Raw genomic sequence first — 6000 nt, forward strand, 5'->3', positions numbered from 1 at the left:
CTCCAAAACTCCAAAACTCCACAACCCCGAATCTCCACAACTCCGAAACTCCAAAAATCCATACCTCCAAAAATCAAAAATTCTAAAACTCGAAAACTCCATTAATTCGAAACTCCGAAACTCCGACTCTCCAAAACTCCAAAACTACAAAATTCTGGAACAACAAAACCCTGAATATCCAAAAATCCATACCTCCAAAACTCCAAAAATCCAAAACTCCGAAACTCCGAAACTCCAAAACTCCAAAAGTGCAAAAATCCAAAACTCCAAAACTCAAAAACTCGAAAACTCCAAAAATACAAAACTCAAAAATCCAAAACTTAAAAACTCCAAACTCCAAAAATACGAAACTCAAAAATTTCAAACTCCAAAACTCTAAAACTCTAAAACTCCAAAACACCAACACTCCGAAACTGCGACACACCAAAACTCCAAAACTACAAAACTACAAAATTCCGAAACTCCAAGACCCCGAATCTCCAAAACGCCGAAATTCCAAATCTCCGAAACTCCAAAACTCCAAAAATCCGAAACTCTGAAAATTCGAAACTCCAAAACTCAAAAATTCCGAAACTCCACAACCCTGAACCTCCAAAACTCCGAAACTCCGAAACTCCAGAACTCCAGAACTCCAAAACTCCCGAGACTGCAAAACTCCAAAACTCCGAAACTCCGGAACTCCGAAACTCCAAAACTCCAAAACTCCGATACTGCAAAACTCCAAAACTCCGAAACTCCGAAACTCCGGAACTCCGAAACTCCAAAACTCCAAAACTCAAAAATTCCGAAACTCCACAACCCTGACTCTCCAAAACTACAAAACTTCAAAACTCCGAAACTCCAACACTCCAAAACTCCGAACCTCTAAAACTCCAAAACTCCACAACCCCGAATCTCCACAACTCCGAAACTCCAAAAATCCATACCTCCAAAAATCAAAAATTCTAAAACTCGAAAACTCCATTAATTCGAAACTCCGAAACTCCGACACTCCAAAACTCCAAAACTACAAAATTCTGGAACAACAAAACCCTGAATATCCAAAAATCCATACCTCCAAAACTCCAAAAATCCAAAACTCCGAAACTCCGAAACTCCAAAACTCCAAAAGTGCAAAAATCCAAAACTCCAAAACTAAAAAACTCCAAAACTCCAAAAATCCAAAACTCAAAAATCCAAAACTTAAAAACTCCAAAACTCCAACACTCCGGAACTCCGACACTCCAAAACTCCCAAACTACAAAACTACAAAATTCCGAAACTCCAAAACCCCGAATCTCCAAAACGCCGAAATTCCAAATCTCCGAAACTCCAAAAATCCGAAACTCTGAAAATTCGATACTCCAAAACTCCAAAATTCCGAAACTCCAAAACTCCGAAACTCCGATAATCCAGAACTCTAACACTCCAAAACTCCAAAGCTCTAAAACTCCAAAATTCCAATAATCCGAAACTTCGAAAGTCCAAAACTCCAAAAATCCGAAACTCGAAAACTCGAAAACTCCAAAACTCCAAAAATCCAAAACACCAAAACTCCAATGCTCCAAAACTCCAAAAGTGCAAAAATCCAACTCAAAAACTCAAAAACTCCAAAACTCCAAAACTCTAAAACTCCAAAACTCCAACACTCCGAAACTCCGACACTCCAAAACTACAAAACTACAAAATTCCGAAACTCCAAGACCCCGAATCTTTAAAACGCCGAAACTCCAAATTTCCGAAACTCCAAAACTCCAAAAATCCGAAACTGAAAATTCGAAACTCCAAAACTCCAAAACAGCAAAACTCTAAAACTCCGAAACTCCAAAACTCAAAAATTCCGAAACTCCACAACCCTGAACCTCCAAAACTCCGAAACTCCGAAACTCCAAACCTCCAAAACTCCCGAGACTGCAAAACTCCAAAAACTCCGAAACTCCGAAACTCCGGAACTCCGAAACTTCAAAACTCCAAAATTCTGGAACAACAAAACCCTGAATATCCAAAAATCCATACCTCCAAAACACCAAAAATCAAAAACTCCGAAACTCCAAAACTCCAAAAGTGCAAAAATCCAAAACTCCAAAACTCAAAAACTCAAAAACTCCAAAAAACCAAAAATCCAAAACTCAAAAATCCAAAACTTAAAAACTCCAAACTCCAAAAATCCGAAACTCAAAAATTTCAAACTCCAAAACTCTAAAACTCTAAAACTCCAAAACTCTAAAACTCCAAAACTCCAACACTCCGAAACTCCGACACTCCAAAACTAAAAAACTACAAAATTCCAAAACTCCTAGACCCCGAATCTCCAAAACGCCGAAACTCCAAATCTCCGAAACTCCAAAACTCCAAAAATCCGAAACTCTGAAAATTCGAAACTCCAAAACTCAAAAATTCCGAAACTCCACAACCCTGAACCTCCAAAACTCCGAAACTCCGAAACTCCAGAACTCCAAAACTCCCGAGACTGCAAAACTCCAAAACTCCGAAACTCCGAAGCTCCGAAACTCCAAAACTCCAAAACTCCGATACTGCAAAACTCCAAAACTCCGAAACTCCGAAACTCCGGAACTCCGAAACTCCAAAACTCCAAAACTCAAAAATTCCGAAACTCCACAACCCTGACTCTCCAAAACTCCGAAACTCCAAAACTCCGAACCTCCAAAACTCCAAAACTCCACAACCCCGAATCTCCACAACTCCGAAACTCCAAAAATCCATACCTCCAAAAATCAAAAATTCTAAAACTCGAAAACTCCATTAATTCGAAACTCCGAAACTCCGACTCTCCAAAACTCCAAAACTACAAAATTCTGGAACAACAAAACCCTGAATATCCAAAAATCCATACCTCCAAAACTCCAAAAATCCAAAACTCCGAAACTCCGAAACTCCAAAACTCCAAAAGTGCAAAAATCCAAAACTCCAAAACTCAAAAACACCAAAACTCCAAAAATCCAAAACTCAAAAATCCAAAACTTAAAAACTCCAAACTCCAAAAATACGAAACTCAAAAATTTCAAACTCCAAAACTCTAAAACTCTAAAACTCCAAAACTCCAACACTCCGAAACTCCGACACTCCAAAACTCCAAAACTACAAAACTACAAAATTCCGAAACTCCAAGACCCCGAATCTCCAAAACGCCGAAATTCCAAATCTCCGAAACTCCAAAACTCCAAAAATCCGAAACTCTGAAAATTCGATACTCCAAAACACCAAAACTCCGAAACTCCGATAATTTAGAACTCCAAAACTCCAAAACTCTAAAACTCCAAAACTCCAACACTCCGAAACTCCGACACTCCAAAACTCCAAAACTACAATATTCCGAAAATCCAAGACCCCGAATCTCCAAAACGCCAAAACTCCAAATCTCCGAAACTCCAAAACTCCAAAAATCCGAAACTCTGGAAATTCAAAACTTAAAAACTCCAAAACTCCAACACTCCGGAACTCCGACACTCCAAAACTCCCAAACTACAAAACTACAAAATTCCGAAACTCCAAAACCCCGAATCTCCAAAACGCCGAAATTCCAAATCTCCGAAACTCCAAAAATCCGAAACTCTGAAAATTCGATACTCCAAAACTCCAAAATTCCGAAACTCCAAAACTCCGAAACTCCGATAATCCAGAACTCTAACACTCCAAAACTCCAAAGCTCTAAAACTCCAAAATTCCAATAATCCGAAACTTCGAAAGTCCAAAACTCCAAAAATCCGAAACTCGAAAACTCGAAAACTCCAAAACTCCAAAAATCCAAAACACCAAAACTCCAATGCTCCAAAACTCCAAAAGTGCAAAAATCCAACTCAAAAACTCAAAAACTCCAAAACTCCAAAACTCTAAAACTCCAAAACTCCAACACTCCGAAACTCCGACACTCCAAAACTACAAAACTACAAAATTCCGAAACTCCAAGACCCCGAATCTTTAAAACGCCGAAACTCCAAATTTCCGAAACTCCAAAACTCCAAAAATCCGAAACTGAAAATTCGAAACTCCAAAACTCCAAAACAGCAAAACTCTAAAACTCCGAAACTCCAAAACTCAAAAATTCCGAAACTCCACAACCCTGAACCTCCAAAACTCCGAAACTCCGAAACTCCAAACCTCCAAAACTCCCGAGACTGCAAAACTCCAAAAACTCCGAAACTCCGAAACTCCGGAACTCCGAAACTTCAAAACTCCAAAATTCTGGAACAACAAAACCCTGAATATCCAAAAATCCATACCTCCAAAACTCCAAAAATCCAAAACTCCGAAACTCCAAAACTCCAAAAGTGCAAAAATCCAAAACTCCAAAACTCAAAAACTCAAAAACTCCAAAAAACCAAAAATCCAGAACTCAAAAATCCAAAACTTAAAAACTCCAAACTCCAAAAATCCGAAACTCAAAAATTTCAAACTCCAAAACTCTAAAACTCTAAAACTCCAAAACTCTAAAACTCCAAAACTCCAACACTCCGAAACTCCGACACTCCAAAACTAAAAAACTACAAAATTCCAAAACTCCTAGACCCCGAATCTCCAAAACTCCGAAACTCCGAAGCTCCGAAACTCCAAAACTCCAAAACTCCGATACTGCAAAACTCCAAAACTCCGAAACTCCGAAACTCCGGAACTCCGAAACTCCAAAACTCCAAAACTCAAAAATTCCGAAACTCCACAACCCTGACTCTCCAAAACTCCGAAACTCCAAAACTCCGAACCTCCAAAACTCCAAAACTCCACAACCCCGAATCTCCACAACTCCGAAACTCCAAAAATCCATACCTCCAAAAATCAAAAATTCTAAAACTCGAAAACTCCATTAATTCGAAACTCCGAAACTCCGACTCTCCAAAACTCCAAAACTACAAAATTCTGGAACAACAAAACCCTGAATATCCAGAAATCCATACCTCCAAAACTCCAAAAATCCAAAACTCCGAAACTCCGAAACTCCAAAACTCCAAAAGTGCAAAAATCCAAAACTCCAAAACTCAAAAACACCAAAACTCCAAAAATCCAAAACTCAAAAATCCAAAACTTAAAAACTCCAAACTCCAAAAATACGAAACTCAAAAATTTCAAACTCCAAAACTCTAAAACTCTAAAACTCCAAAACTCCAACACTCCGAAACTCCGACACTCCAAAACTCCAAAACTACAAAACTACAAAATTCCGAAACTCCAAGACCCCGAATCTCCAAAACGCCGAAATTCCAAATCTCCGAAACTCCAAAACTCCAAAAATCCGAAACTCTGAAAATTCGATACTCCAAAACACCAAAACTCCGAAACTCCGATAATTTAGAACTCCAAAACTCCAAAACTCTAAAACTCCAAAACTCCAACACTCCGAAACTCCGACACTCCAAAACTCCAAAACTACAATATTCCGAAAATCCAAGACCCCGAATCTCCAAAACGCCAAAACTCCAAATCTCCGAAACTCCAAAACTCCAAAAATCCGAAACTCTGGAAATTCAAAACTCTAAAACTCCAAAACTCCAAAACTCCAAAACTCCGACACTCCGAAACTCCCAAACTCAAAAATTCTGAAACTCCACAACCCTGAACCTCGAAAACTCTGAAACTCCAAAACTCCGAAACTCCAAAACTCCAAACCTCCATAACTCCAAAACTCCAAAAGTGCAAAAATCCAAAACTCAAAAACTCAAAAACTCCGAAACTCCGAAACTCCGGAACTCCGGAACTCCAAAACTCCAAAACTCAAAAATTCCGAAACTCCACAACCCTGACTCTCCAAAACTCCGAAACTTCAAAACTCCGAAACTCCAAAACTCCAAAACTCCAAAACTCCGAACCTCCAAAACTCCAAAACTCCACAACCCCGAATCTCCACAACTCCGAAACTCCAAAAATCCATACCTCCAAAAATCAAAAATTCTAAAACTCGAAAACTCCATTAATTCGAAACTCCGAAACTCCAAAAATCCAAAACACCAAAACTCCAATGCTCCAAAAATCCAAAACTCCAAAAATCCAAAACTCCGAAAATCGAAAACT

Source organism: Amblyomma mixtum, chromosome 1, assembly GCF_055824585.1.
Source record: "Amblyomma mixtum isolate Tamu chromosome 1, ASM5582458v1, whole genome shotgun sequence".
In the NCBI taxonomy this organism is placed as follows: Eukaryota; Metazoa; Arthropoda; class Arachnida; order Ixodida; family Ixodidae; genus Amblyomma; species Amblyomma mixtum.